This window comes from Protopterus annectens, chromosome 1.part0 (assembly GCF_019279795.1).
Source record: "Protopterus annectens isolate FY-2018-M chromosome 1.part0, PAN1.0, whole genome shotgun sequence".
Classification (NCBI taxonomy): domain Eukaryota; kingdom Metazoa; phylum Chordata; order Ceratodontiformes; family Protopteridae; genus Protopterus; species Protopterus annectens.
In genome coordinates this window covers 1,721,659,708-1,721,675,773 of record NC_056725.1, presented here as the reverse complement: position 1 = coordinate 1,721,675,773, position 16,066 = coordinate 1,721,659,708, and positions in this window count along the sequence as shown.

Genomic DNA, 16,066 nt, shown 5'->3' with positions numbered 1-16,066 from the left:
AAATAAATTTAGTCTGCCTTGTTTAGTCTGTTACTGCTGTGACCCTCACTGGGAAGATAGAAGGAAAGTGAAGTTTCCTTGTTGAAACAAATTATTTTGTCTGTTGGATGATGCAGAGGGTTTAGGCTGTAAGCTGTAGTTCCTGTGGTACAGGGTTTGATTCTCTCAACCCTCATTTGCCTGCTGTGTGAGTTTGAGCAAGTCACTTAACTAGATCTTGCTTTTGCGTCACCCCTGGAAATATAATGTTTGCAAAGTGGGCCTACCCAATCAACAAATGGATATTATTACTATATTACTATATAACTGTAGTAATTCAAATGCATATTCACTTGGAGTGTAATTTCTGCCTTCACATTGTATAAAACACCTAAGAAGCAGTACATGCTTTATGTATTCATTTGAGGAGGAAAATACAGTTAACATGTTCTGTTTTGTTCAGTATAAACATTCTGACACATAGCAAGAAGACAGCAAATGGCTAGTACCTTATTTTGCTTTGTACCAAATCAACTTTCACTGTCTTAAACTACAGCAGCGTATTTTGGTCTTTGATTCTTGGTTTTATCCTTCCTTTTACGGACAGGAAATATTTGTTTTGGTCGTTGTTTTCGCTGGTGGTACGAGGAGTCCTTTACATTACACAGATACTCAGCGAGCTTATCAGGGTTATACAAACCCACTCGCAGAGTACACCATCCACATCACAGGAATCAGTTAACACTATTCCTTGTGGCCAAGGCAGCCTGGGAGACGTTGTAGAGCACACGCTGAATTTGACATCACGAGGGAGCGACAGGAGAATCAACACACATTCTCCAAATACTAGAGGAGATAAGAGAGGTGTTTGTAACAGTAACAACGGAGAATATGTGAGAGACGACAGACCAAAAGGAAGAAATGATACACATGGTAGACGAGTTGAATCACTTAGAGAGATGGACAATTATCAGGACATTGATTTTGGGGAATGGTTAGAAAGATCATTTTCCACCAACCTAGCACCTTTGGAGAACAAGCAACCTGTGAACGCTACATATAAGGACAAATGTAAGATGTTTAAGAATCAATTGTTTAAATACAAGAACTTAGCATTGGATAACTGGTACTTGAACAAATGCATTGAACTAAATATTGTCCCAAAGGGGTTGAGACTTAACAAATTTCCCAATAATGTTGAAGGGAACAATGTATTTTTTAAAGCTATATGTAAATTACTAAATGACTGTGGCATAGCAATATTGAGAATGATGATAGAAAACAATGTAAAAACTATGGAAATGTGTAAACAAGTAATAGACAAATTACAAAGAGAAATTAGTGAAGACATGTTATTTACAATAAAAGAGTACAAAAACATATACTGTAGAACTTTACAAGATGTAGATCATCAGTTATCCAATAATCACAAAAGAAAGATGGAATCCATTTGTATTTTTGTTTTATTTTTATCCTTGGCATCGATGTTTTTATATGTACTGTGGTTCTACCCTGCACGTTTGGAATAAAGTGTTTCAGCTGGTTCCGGGTGTTATAGTGGAATTACTATCAGAGGACAGCCTTTATCGCTACCAGGCAGCGTATTTTGGTCTTTGGTTCTTGGTTACAGCATTTTAAAACAACTTTTATAGGACAAGTAGCATACATATTTGACACTGAATTTGTTATTTGCGTCAGTTTATAGTTACTAGTTTTGTGTTTATGCCAATCAGTAATCAGTTGGCTGTTTCACTCAGCTTTAGATAAGCTTTGTATCCTGAGCAGGGTAGTACTAAAACTTCAGGAGTTTTGAAGGGTGAGCAATGCTATTAAACATGACTTATTCTTATTATGCAACTGCCCCAGTGCCTACCTAAGCCTGGGACATATTACACCCAGATCTGAAAACTTCTGTTATGCAGGTGCAGTGGACTACTCCCATACAAACATCTTTACAATAATATACCAAGTGAGTCGACCTATGTCTGATATAATTGTGCTTATTATATTCAGTTTGTAATAGTCATAAATTAAAAATAACATCATTAAGCAGGTGTCATCCAAATGTGCATGTATAAATGCCTGTCTGCATTTTAAACCGTAACTTGCTGTGGCTTGTTTTGTATTACAAATGACTCATTACCTTATGCTTTGGAATATGTCAATGGTATTTAGTTCATGTCTCAAGCCTGTGTTTTTATCAGCGTAGCTTTCTTTCTGCAAGTATGCAAGTGGCAAGGCTTCTTTCCAGACACTTGTCAGTGTCTGTTTTGGATTTATTCAGGAATAGTACTACACTTAGCCCTAAGATGATGCAACCTCAGAATGAGAATATTGAGGTACAAGGGAACTACCCCTACCTCTGTCCCGCACTCCATACCCACTGCTGCTTATATATATATATATATATATATATATATATATATATATATATATATATATATATATATATATATATATATATATATATATATATATATATATATATATACTAACTCTGAGATTGAACTACAGTGAGGAAGGAGCAAATTCTCTCCCACAGAAAAGCCTGTAATCTAAATCAGTTCCTTTTCAATTAACTTGAACCGGCTTTTCAAACTACAGCTCAAAAACATAAAACTAAAATGCTTTTCAAACCACAACTCAAAAACTCAGAATTAAAAACATTTACACAAACAAAACCACAAAATTGTTCTTTTACTTATATATATATAAGCTCCCACGTTGCACTACAACAAAACAACAAACTCCTCCATCCACACTGCTAAACAATTCAAAAATAAGAAAAAACTATATCCAAATCAGTTCACTTTCTATGAATTAACTAGCTTTTTCTCCTCTTCAGGAAAAGGGCAAAGGGCATTGATGAAAGGTCATGCATCTCTCTGTCTCTCTCTCTATATATATATATATATATATAGTTATGTATAGTTATGTACTATATATATATATATATATATATATATATATATATATATATGTACATATGTACATATGTATATATTTTTTGTTTTCTAGTGGGCTGACTATTTAGGGCTGCCAATATTCTGAGAAATGGCATTTTGCACTCAAAGTTGTGTGGTGATAATTAAGCGTGAACCATAGATAAATGGATAGGCTGACAGATGTACCCTTTGGACACTTGTATGGCCTTAGAGGGTAACTTGTTTACATTCCTGCCAAGGTGCCTTCATCCCTTCATCAAGGGAGGTTTGCAATTAAATACACACACACACACACACACACACACACACACACACACACACACACACACTAATATATGTATAAATTCATAAATTCATAATTAAATAAACAGTGTTCAGGCCAAAAGGCCAACTGGGAACATTGATTCTACCAAGTCCAGGTTGAATGCTCTATCTCCTACATATAAGTTAATACTAAATTTGAAGTAATTCAGGTTATTTGACATTCTCACCCTCACTGGAAGCTTGTTCCATAATACTTCTCATATGAAGGATTGTCTGAGCCTAGTACTAACTGGCATCATATGTAATTTTAAATTATTATTTTTAAGTGATGTCATGCCTTGATATAAAGAAATATTTAGTATTGATTATAAAAGGGATTATGAAAAACTCTGAATGCTAATATCATTTTACCTCTAATAAAAAAAAACAAATAATGGTATATAATTTTAAAAAATATGACCCTCCAAAAAATCCAGATTTAAAATAGTCTTTTCTGTGAATATTCTATTGATCTTTCCTAAATTCATTAGTTCTACTTTAGTGTAAATAAAAAGAAAATAACTATTGTGTTTAAGAATGGTTCTCATACAAGGGTTGTGTAATGAAAAAACACAGTCACATCCTTGATGACTAAATTCTTTATCATCATTCCTAGTTGTTTCACAGTCTTGTTTCTTATAACATTTGATTTTTTTTAGACTGACAATTCATCACTGATAACTACCCCAAAATCCTTATAAGACTCATCTTCATTCAAACATGTTGTCTTCAAATAAATGTTACTTAATATTAGGTTTTCCAAAATATTGAACAACACTTATCTATACTAAAGTTCAGACCAATGGAATCTGCCCAATTTGTTTATTCTTTCATATAACTGTTGATGGTTATTGCGTTATTTTCATTGGAGGTGATATACCCTACTTTTACATCATCAGCATATTTGCTGATCCAACATTGTTTTATTATGCGGTATGGTAGCACATACAATATTAAATAGAATGGGTCTCTATACCAATCCCTGTGGGACACCAGGCTTGATTGATAAGTAGTCTAAATTAATACCTTGGATATATACGCACACATATTAATGTGTGTGTGTGTGTGTGTGTGTGTGTGTGTGTGTGTGTGTGTGTGTGTGTGTGTGTGTGTGTGTGTGTGTGCGTGTGTATCACAAAGTACAAGCAACAGAGAGAATATAAACATTAAAAAACACTTTTAGTGATCTCCAAGATGCAGAGAGATCGATTACTGATTGCAGCTCTGCTGGATTCATGATTCATCTAGCAATCTGCACCCTGGAGGATCCAGCTTGGGTGTGGGGGGCAGGGGGGGGGGGGCAGACCATCCAAAGTCAACTTGCTCATTTTGAAAGAAGAATGCGGCTCAGTCCACTGAGATGTTAATAAAAGCCAGTCTTTGGGTCAGACCTCTTAGATTCATCTTATAGAGTCATAGCAGAAGACTTTCAAAATAATAGCAGAGGACTCAAAATTACAGCTCTTAAAATTTCCTTATCTGCAAAATTAAGTGTTTAGAGAGGGACAGCTCAGTTCATAAATTCACAGCCTTGGAGGTGGGGACACAATGTTTAAATTTGCCCAGTCAGGGGACACAATCTGTAAAATTAATATCCTTGCAGTTCTAACAAATGTATGACTACATAAATGCACCAGAAATGCATCTTTACTCCAATAACATATTTACACGTGCATTTCATTATGATACAAAATATTCAAATAACCACCCCTGCAATCAATAACAACCAGTAGCTTCAACGGAGTGAATGGAATCCAGACTGTTTTTTATTATGTTTGCTATTTCAGAAAAGATCAGCATAAAACCACATTATGTGAGTTATAAAGTATGTAGCAGACTGATGATGAAGCCCTCTCCTTCAAACTGTATCCCCTCCATAACCCAGAGCATTAATGTTTCTAGATAATTAATCTTTGCAGTACTGAAAGAAGTAATATAATGACAAGCCTAAAAGTGATTTACCGCATTTGGGAAAAAAGACATTAATCCACATACATAAACATAAAAGATGAAAAATATCCCAGCTTTGTAATCAGATTCATACTATGTCGCCTCTCTTCACAAATTAAAATAAACCATGTGTGCTTGCACACTAAATAAATGTAAAAATGAAGTAAACCAGCCCCACGACAATTGAAAGAAGAACAAATTTATTAACACTTGCTAGTAGACTAGTAGTCCAAAGACTTTCACCATACAGACTTCTTGAGGCAAATAGTCAAACAGTAAACGAAGCAACTTTAAATATCCTCATAAGTCTTGTGTCTGAAATCATGTGACTTATAATTAAGCATTTAAAGACACAAGCGTATACATATAAAAATGTGTATGAAAAGCATAATATATACAATAATAAAATATACAATATGTGTTCTACTATCTATGCATTCTGCTATGTTCTACTATCAAGTGTCGCGGTGCTGGTTTACTTCATTTTTATATTTATTTAAATTTATTTATTATAACCAGCTTTATCTGAGTGGCAGTATTTTCATGTTTTTTGCACTTGCTCACTAAATAACCAAAATATAAGCAGAACACAGAAACAGAGTGCATTTTCTTTTCTCAACAGCTATACAAAATATAACACATTAAATAGTCCAGGCCAGCTAAGTGGACAAACACAGATGGACTAAACAATGATTTGGCAATGCCAATACTTTCATACAGACTTGTCCGTCTGCCAGCAGCCCAGCATGGGAAACAGTAAATTAATTGCTGCAATTCTTCTGTATCCAACCATATGCAGACTCCATGGTTACAGGAGTTGAAAGAGAGTTAATTATTTCAGAAATTCTTTTATTTCAGTTATTTTCAGTGCTCTAACAGGAACAAAGCAAAAAATGGGGGACAAAGAACTAAAAGCAGGGACAATTTTAAATACTATTCTAATTCACTTATAAAAGTTAGTAAAACAGTAAAACAGCAGGTTTTGTATCAACATGTATTTTTCTGAACAATAAGAAGTATGAAACTCTGATGTCTGGCATTATTGACTGTTTGCAGTCCGCAGTGATTATTGTTCTAATGCACTTAAAAAGTTAATATAACATCAGGTTTTGCATCAAACTGTATTTCCTGAACAGTAGGAAGTATAAAACATTAATATCAAGCATTATAATTTGATTGTAATCATCAGTGATTTACCAAAAAATCCAAACCCCAGTGAAGAACAAGGCAAAATCAAGGATGTTCTGCAAAAATCACAGACAGCTGTGAGGTATGCTACCATGAGGAAGGAACACTGGCTGTAGCACGGGAAAATTACAGAGGCCACTAGAGAAAGCCCAGGTTCCAAAACCAACACCAGTACCAATAAAGTTTCAGGAGTGTCTGTTATTGTTCTCTTTGACTCCAACAAGTTCCAGGAAGCCAGTCTATTATTGGGTGTGCAAATGAACTATTGAAAGACTGGAAATTGGAGGTTTCTGCTATCAAAGCAGAACTGTAACTCAGTCACACTTTGGAAAAATGAATTCAGAAAGCACCACCAGATGTGGTAGAGAGGTAGGCATACTGTGAGGCAACATGAAGAACTAATACAAGTGGTGTGGTCTGTAAAGTAGTGGGTATGGTACAGTTAGATACTGATAAGTGTATCAATCTGTCTGTCTGTAAACATAAACACATACCAACAAGCTATCATTGAAGGTCCTGCTTTTTTAGTACACCTACAAGAGGATCACAGAGGGGGGGTGTCATGAAGAATCCATTTGTCTCTCATCACCATTAAGATGACAGCAATGATTCCCAGCTGATGGCTGGGGAGAAATGAATGAGTCATCTGGGAATATGGAGCCACATGGTCACAGAACAGAAGGAGAAAAACTCAAGTTTAAAAAAATACACAGATAAGAAATATTAGCAATATATCTGCCTGAGCACCAATTTCTTCTAAAAAAAAAGGAGGGGTGGTCCATAATTGTTTCTGGGGCTTTAACAGCTCTAGTGCTGTGTATTACTTATGCTCTAATTTCATCTCCATAAAGTAAATAGTGTTCTCCATACAGTGTGCTGTTAGCTTTAAAATGAGTGGAATTATCTTCTAGAAATAAGTCATTTAAAGAAGGGAAAAGTATGCAGAAAGCTAAAATATCATCTTTGGCAACAGCACTTCATAATCCATGTAACAAAAAGAGTAGTTGTTCTCACATGTACTCTAAAGAAAAAAAAAAGGAAATGCAAAAAAATACCTAAATATAGTACTCTACAAGAAAAGTATAAGGGTGATATTCATAATCTGGAGTTTGCACCAACGAAGTGGTTAATTGCAATAAGTGATGCTATGCATATATACAAATAAGCTAAGGGCAGTGTATCACCTCTGAATAAGGAAAAGAAAAGGCATTTTGAAAAACATGCTCACTGATGGCAAAAGAGTAAATTGCCTAAAGTAAAGTGTTAGGTACATGTAAATTATTACATGAAAGATGCAGGCTACATATTACTTCATGTGTATTCAGATACTGCAGATGGATGCCGCTATGCACAATCACACTTGTAAGACTTAAAGCAAGCTACAAACTGTACAGCTTTTATTAATATTCAAAAAAAGGGTTTTGTATGTTTTATATAGGGGTGTCCTTATTTAGACACCTGATGGTTTCATTAAATAGTGGAAAGGGGGAGAAAAGAATAATTGAAAAAGGGGAAACACAACAAAGAGGGAAACACAGAAGGAAAACATCAAGAAGATTGTACTGGAGGAGGTGTCAAAGGATGGGCACTATGTTTTTGGTGGAGATAGACCCCCCCTATTTTTTCAAACATTTTTATATAATACAGTAGTTTGGGTGAGAAGTAGGTTAGAGGATGCAGGAGAAAAGATAAGGGAAGAGCCCCAATCCACATAGCCTCAAACGTTTCCACTGCCAGATGGTGGTGCAGTGGGTGACCCAATGTTGAGTGGTGTTAGGGGCCTACGGTGGTGTGGTAGTCAGTGCCAGCTGAGAAAGTGTCTTCAACATGCTGAAGCAAGGCTTCAGTGGGCTAAATCCATCTGTGCACAACCTCCTGCAGCATGCCCTCAACCAAGTCCTGAAGCCCCTGTTCATTGAGGCTTTCCAGGCTGCCACATGCCAGAGTACCTGCAAGACCAATGTCACTGCCCCAACCCTGAAAGGATACCCCCAGATGGGCAGAGAGTAAGCACTCTCTAACCTTTGCAGTATATGCCTGGGCTGCTCCAGATGATTTTGAGCCTGTAACAAAATGAACATAAATGGGACAGAAAGAAAATAATACAGGACAAAGGAAAACATAATTAAAAAAAAAAACAGAGCAAAAAAGGTGGGGGAGACAGAAGCGAAAATACACGCAATAAATTCTCATGTCATGTTATGGATCCTTTTCAGTTTATTGAAAGAACACAAGACTGAAATTTAAACGAACAAGACGAAAACAACACCTTAAAAACACCAACATGGTCAAACTTGAAATTCATACCATTGAAAAAACAGCTGCGAATGTTATACAGCACTTTGTCTTTTGAAACCAGGAAGTATCTGAATGGAGATTACAGTACAGTGAGAATCTGGAAATTCACCATTTTCACCACTGTAGTGCAGTCTTGGAGTTGGCATATATAAGTTTCAGGGAGTGCAGGGAGGCTTGCCCCCTGCAAAAATGTAAAAAAAAAGGTTGAATTGAAGATAAACAGAACAGTACCTTTATTATTTCATTTGACTGACTGTCATGTAAAAAGTGCTCCATGTATGCCGTAGTAGTTGCCGTCAATCAGAGGTTAGATATATGCATTTCTGCTCAGTAGTTATGCATGTGGAAGAGTATTGGATTGACCATGTTTGTTTTGGTGGTGTACATTTCGATTTTGTGCATGTTCTTCCTTTTAAGGTTTTGTTGTTTTCATCTTGTTCATTTAAATTATGGTCTTGTGTTCTTTCGATAAACTGAAAGGGATCCCATGTTGCACAGCATTTAGTTTCTTACTTTAAAACATGTTTTTATTTTTAAAATCTTATTGAAGTAAAACAGAATGTATTGCAAGTGCTTATGCAAACTTTTGTTTAAAATTGTATGGGAAGTGCTTATGCAGACTTTTGTATGAAATTGTATGGGAATGCTTATGCTTATTTTTCAGGACAGTCAAGTTATGGTGGGGTTTACATGTTCCAGTCCATTACACAAACATAATGATCATATTTATGCCTGATATGCATTTGTTGCAATATTGCACTGAAAACACCCATTATAAATATTTACTTCTTATACAGTGAGTTAAAGACCAAAATACTGCACTTCTACCTCCCACTTTAGCTTGCAGTAACATACATTCAGTATGCATTCAGCACTCTATTAATTTTTTTATTATTCTGTATTAATTATTACTTTATATATGGAAATAAAATGACTTAAATACAACTTCCAAGATGGCTGCACACTGAGTAACAGTGTAATTTCAGATCGCCCAGTGTGGAAACAGAAACTTGGAAAAAAGAGCCAGTGAATTTGTCTTTTTTCGGTAAATTTGAGTTACTGGCTAGTAAGTGCCCTATCTGAATGCCAGCAAAGAAAAATGTAGATAACCTGAAAGAAAATGAACTACAAAAGGTGAAGAGAAAACACCGGCCGGGAAAAATCCTGCTGATGTTCAGTACAAAGCAGTTCATGCTCCAGCTTTGGTGCAAGACATGATTTTCAGTAATTCAGAGGATAAAATAAGTCAAATGTGCTCAGAAATGTTTAAAATAAACAAAACACTGAAGGAGTATGCTAGCTCAAATAGCAATAGGCTGTAAAAAATGTAAGAAGCTTTAAACAGATACTCAGATGAGCTGATAAAACTACAAAAATCAGTGGTCTAAATGAAAAAATGACTAGCTGAATATAAGACTGCTCAAGAGAGATGTTTCAGAAAATAAAAATAAACAGTGTGGTCACTACATGAAGGAGCATACAAAAACTTTAATAAAATACAGAATAAAAGAACATACAAAGATGAGCGCTTTCGGTAACAACTTTCATCAGATCTAAACAGGTAAAACAAAATCACAATTTAAATACCCATGAAACACTCAAAATCTACTGATGCCCCTTGAGAATAGGCTGAAAGGGATGAACCCATTAAGAGCAGGTGGTTTATCTGCTTGCAAATCCAAGATCCATCATGCTTCAGCAATCTCTGCATGGTTAATAATATCACCACCCCTTAAGTTAGAGACAACAATTTATAAAATCATAAATATAAAACCATGAGATGAGATATCATTAACATGCTTTGCCAAAGCATTATTAAAATTCATGTATATCCCTGACATGCTGAAGCATCCTTTCCTTAAATTTTCCTGTTGGTCTTTCCAACAAAAAAAAACTGCATTTACTACAGGTGGCAATGTGAATTAAATTCTTAGTGGTACAATCTGCATGTAGCTGAGGAATGTACTTGATATGAAAAAATGGATGAATAAAAATATTGTTCTTATTAATGTAACCACATGCCTTGCATAGTCTACAAGGAAAGGTGCCAGTTCATTGACATTACAAAGCCTCTGCTTCAGATTTGTACTATTCCTAAAAAGAAAATGTGGTTGTTCACCAATTTCTTCAATTTTTCCATCCATTAATAGCTTCCAGTTACTCCTAATAACTTCACAAACATTGTTTACATCACTAGTATAAGTTAAGGTGATTCTGGTACTATTAACTTTGTCTTTAATCAAAGGAACTTCATTAATCTGATTCTTATAGTAACCAAAAAAGTAAGGAACACCCTTTGTTGATCTTAGTTCAGTCTTAGTGTCCATTAAATTATTAACTTAATTATTATTATTATTATACCCTCTAACCAAAAATTGCTGTGCAAGCGTTTCAGAAGCCTGCAAGAAATCAACATCTGATGTACTAAGTCTTGAAGTTCTAACTGCTCTTTCATAATATTATGGTAAATATAACCCAGATACATGCTGGATCTGTGTAAACGTTTATTCTTCCAACACGGCTTCTTATACATTTTAGCGGCTAACTTAGTTTCTTTATCAAGATAAATGTGCACATCTAAAAAATCAATTTCTACATACGAGGCCTGTAATGTAAACCTAAGAAAGTTGGCAGTCTCTTCAAATAAGTAAAGAACTGCATAAGTTGCTCTTTAGTGCCTCCCCATAACATAAATATATCATCAACAAATCTTTTATAATAAGCAATCTGTTGCTGAAACTCATGAACAGAAAGAGGACAAAATGTTCCTCACAGTAAGCTAACACAAGATTGGCATAACTGTTGGCACAGAGGGTGCCCATGGTCACCCCCATTTTTGCCAAAAAATATCTTCTTTATAAACAAAAATATTATTCTCTAAAAGAAATTCTAATAGCAGATAAATAGTTTGTATAGCATCTGTTTTGAATTCAGTTTTTTCTTGTAAATATGTCTAACATTCTCTATACCATAATCATTAGGTATGACTGTGAAGAGATTTTTAACATCTCAGGTATAGAGCAAATACTGAAATTTGTCAGCAACAGGGTTTATAAAGTCAAATAATGTATCTAAAAATGTGTATCCTTTAAAACTGCAGATGCTGTTCTCAGGACCACTTTTAATTTTTGTTCTACATACAATGATGCTGATTTAGTCACTCAGCCATTATCAGCCACAAATGGCCATAATGGCAGGTCTCTTAAATTTTTATGTACTTTTGACAAACCCTTTGTGATGGGAAACTTGGAGTATTGCACGTATAAAAAAAACTTATAACTTTTTAGAAGTCATTCTAGACATTAACATGTCATAAAAAGTGTTTACATTAAAATCATTTTATTGGCATTTATTTTATCTGTAATCTTGTAAGTATTATTCTCTCATAACAAATATAACATCCTAAGGTCATAGTCTTTCAAATCCATCAAACATATACTGCCTCCTTTACTGCAGGTCTGCTAACTAGTCATTCATTACACTCAAGTTCTTTTAAAGCTAGTTGTTCCCTCTTAGTTAATTATAGAATTGTTGCTTATGTGGAGCTTTTGATTTATGAGACAACTCAACCTCACACACATTCAAAAAGGTCTCTATTGTTGAATTCAATTGTGGCAAATAAGTACCGGGTTTCCTTAACAAAGTAAAGTTGTAACAGTTATTTTTACCATACAATGATTTCAACATCACATTCCTGGCAAACAATTTTAAATTAATAATCACATCAGCAAGCTCTGATCTTGTGGTTGGAATATAAGAAACTGATATATGTTCTTTACTCAAACTAAATGTAGATAAATTAATAATTAACTTATTTACATCATCTGTCTTGGGTAAACAGTCAGAAATCAGGTGGAGAATTTCTTTCATTTGTGACCCCTGCTTAGGGAGTGTATTTTTTCTTTCTTTAATCCAGAACATCTCATAGGAAGGGGAAGTTCCAAAAAAGTTAAAGGAGTAGTAGTGGTATTTTTAACCTTTGGACAAGCACCCAGATCTCTCGGCTCTCCACTACCTTTATTAATATTAGCTGTATTAGATGCAGGCTGCCTCAAGGCAGTTCTAGTGTTGATCGTTGTCTCAGTATCAACAGTATTTTGTTCAGTGGCTGACTTATCTTGTTGGACATCTAAAGGAACCAGACTGGAAACATTTGTACCATTCTGTACAATACATTCTTTTGAGTTAGAAGTAGCCATATTTGAAATGGCTACATTTGTATCATTCTGTGCATTACATAGTAACACTCCAGAAGAAGTAGATGAAGACTTAGCTCCCTCTGTATTTTTTGGCAAAAAAAATGTTACCAATTTTAAAGTCTTGAAAATCACGTTGCAGTTTCTTCATTTTAATTTGTTCTAATTAGTGTCATATATAGTCACATTACAATACATATCATCTATTTTATGAATGCAAGCCTCAGAAGGATAATTGACCTCAATGTCTTTCTGCATTTTATCTATATTTCTAGCCAATTCCTTTTCTAAAGGCAGGAAAAAAATCACACAGCAACTGGATGTAATTGAAACTCATCTCTAAGTTTAGACATTGCCATTTCATAAGCAATACATGTAATGTTCTCCAAAAGTCAGCATACAGAGAATCCTTAGACCTCACTGTATAACCTGATAATGAAGGCACACCTCCAGATGGAGGCATTGCCATTGCATCTGATTCCATTTAAAAAGTTCATATTCTAATTATTTTAAAGTTTTTAAAAACACTAGAGTATCCATAGTAGGAGTTTCACTGGAAGTGTCAACATTATCTAGATCCAGCACAACAAAGGATTGAATTCAGTCCATACCAACTTGTTAAACAGAAAGGTCCTATCCATAATCATTGTAGTTTTAGGACATTAATCCAATTCATTTGTTTTATTTGGTATCGTTAGTACACTTTTTATCATGGAAGACCTTTTGGGTTGGATTATGTTTCAGAAAATGATAGAATTAGAGGACAGAGCACATAGGGAAAATTCTGTTGTACTAGAATAACTGGAAGGAAATGACTATATCAATTTTATGACAGCACAAATAAGCATCTGGACTTGTATTCCACAGCAGGATTCATAAATTGAAAGGGCACATTATGTGTATGCTCCAAACCTGGCTGTGAGAACACAGCCAAGACCTCCAATAGTAAATATGCAACCTTACCAACAGAAAGAGTTGATTCTGACAAAACTTTGGCAGAAGAAAACAGTACTAAAAGAGGGACACAGTATAGTGTTTGTGGAAAATGATTACTCACTGTGCACAAGGCAAAACAAGAGTAAATTTATTTCAATAATCAATGAATGTCAAGAGGTAGGTGCTGTATCCAGCTATCTTCAGAATATTTTTTGGAGGGTTCAAAGTTTTTTTGATGCAGAATATTTTAAGGAAAAAATACAAATATTTGTCCAACAAAAAAGTGAGTTGTCAAACAAAAGGTGACTCTACTTCTTATTCTTCTGATAATATAGCTGATAATATAGCTCATTAATAGACTTTGCAAGTGAAATCTTTACCAATGTTCAAAAGGAAAATGCATGTGAGACAGAGAATAGCACAGGAGTTAACCAGAAGAACCAGGAGTGTGTTAGACATGAACCAGAGACTAGAGTTGGGAGACGGAGGTCAACAAGAAGAAAACCAGCAACTCAGAAATTAATCTATAAATGTGGGATTACAAAGTATCAATCACATTTGTGAAATATGGCCAAACAGGAAAATCTGGAGATATTGTACTTTTTTAACATTGTTAAACTTGCAGGGGACTTCAAAGCATATGTCATACTACATGTCATTGATGATTGGAAGAACATTAAGGAGAGTGGAAAAGGAAGGAAAGAGGTTATCTGTAAGTAAAATATTTTTTGATCTTAACACTATTTTTACAAAATATGACCTATACTGCATGTTACATAGTAACACATTCTCAGTTACTTTTGTGTGTTACAGTTACAGGAATATTATAATACACAGGTGCCCTTTCTGCTTTTTACTCTTTCTTCTTGTTTAGTTTTAAGGCATGTAGGTATTTTTATGTAAAAAAAGAAGATAGCCTGGACAAAAGCATGTTAACATAATGGGCCATAATCTTAGGTTGCTGAGGTGAGGGATGGGTTGTAAAAGTATACAGAGCATGTTATTAATAAAAAAATGATATGCTTTTTCTTACTTTTGCATAGGGGAATGACTAGATTAAGGCCCTTGCTTGATCTAACACTTTTTAAGTGGAAGCAAGTAAATAAAAGAACATTGATTGTAATGAAAAGTTTTCCTTTAGCAAATAAATGTTCACAGTGTAATATGAGAACTATGTACCTCAAGGTTACTGTATATGTCACAAGCTGATAAAGAGCCATTAAAACAAAGTATTTCTTTCTTTCAATGACTAAAAGATAATGTTTTCTGAAAACATTTATTTGTTTTCTATATCTGGGAGTGGAACAAAGATAAGACTAAAAGAGACAGTACTTAGTTTAAGGAGAAGTGCAAGCTGTGCCATGCATCTTAGCATGGATAACCTTCATTATAGGTCAATTAAAGCTTGTGAGTATAGCTGTCAATCTGGGGGAACTGTTGCTATTAGGAGGGTTAAAGTTCAGTATTTGAAGATGTACATAGTTTGTGTGTTTGTATTAACAGGTTATGGGGTGTTCTGGAGTTGCGCTTTTTTTTTGTGAAGGTTTTCCTTAAAACAAAAACTCTTGTAAGATGTGATATAGATTCAAAGAGACACGACAAGAAACAACTGTATAAAAGATCAACCTGCCAAACAGTGTATGCATTTAGCAAAAAACATGAAACTATACATTATAAAATGCTATTATACATAACCGGTGGGAAGAATTACTTTTATCACAATGGTAATACTTTCCATATTATCTTTAAATATGAATGGACTCACAGATACATACAAAAAATAAAGATTAGTGAACTATATTAAGAAATGCAGAGTGCAAATAACTATGCTATAGGGAACATACTTGGAAAGAACTGAGCATGTGAATTTGATAAAGAAAGGATTTCAGGATGGTTATTCAGCAGAATATCAGGAATAAAGAAAAACAAAGAGTACTTACACTAATTACTAGAGAAGTTCAATAGTGACAGAAAAGGGAAAAAAAAACAACAATGGTAAATTTGCAGTAGTAAGGAGCTACTGGCAAGGGAGGAGGATTACACAGGCATGTATTTATATTCCATCTAAAACTGCTACAATGGAGCTTAACAAAATTCTAGCAGAAATAATTAGCTTTCAGTAGTGAATATTACTTATAAATTATGACTGGAATTTGATGTATCGGGGGGGCTAGAAGGAAAATATAACAAAAGAGGGTATATTTTTAAGAAATGTATAAAAATATCTGGTGTGGAAGATATGAATTCAGTAGGATGAGCTTGTAGAGAATT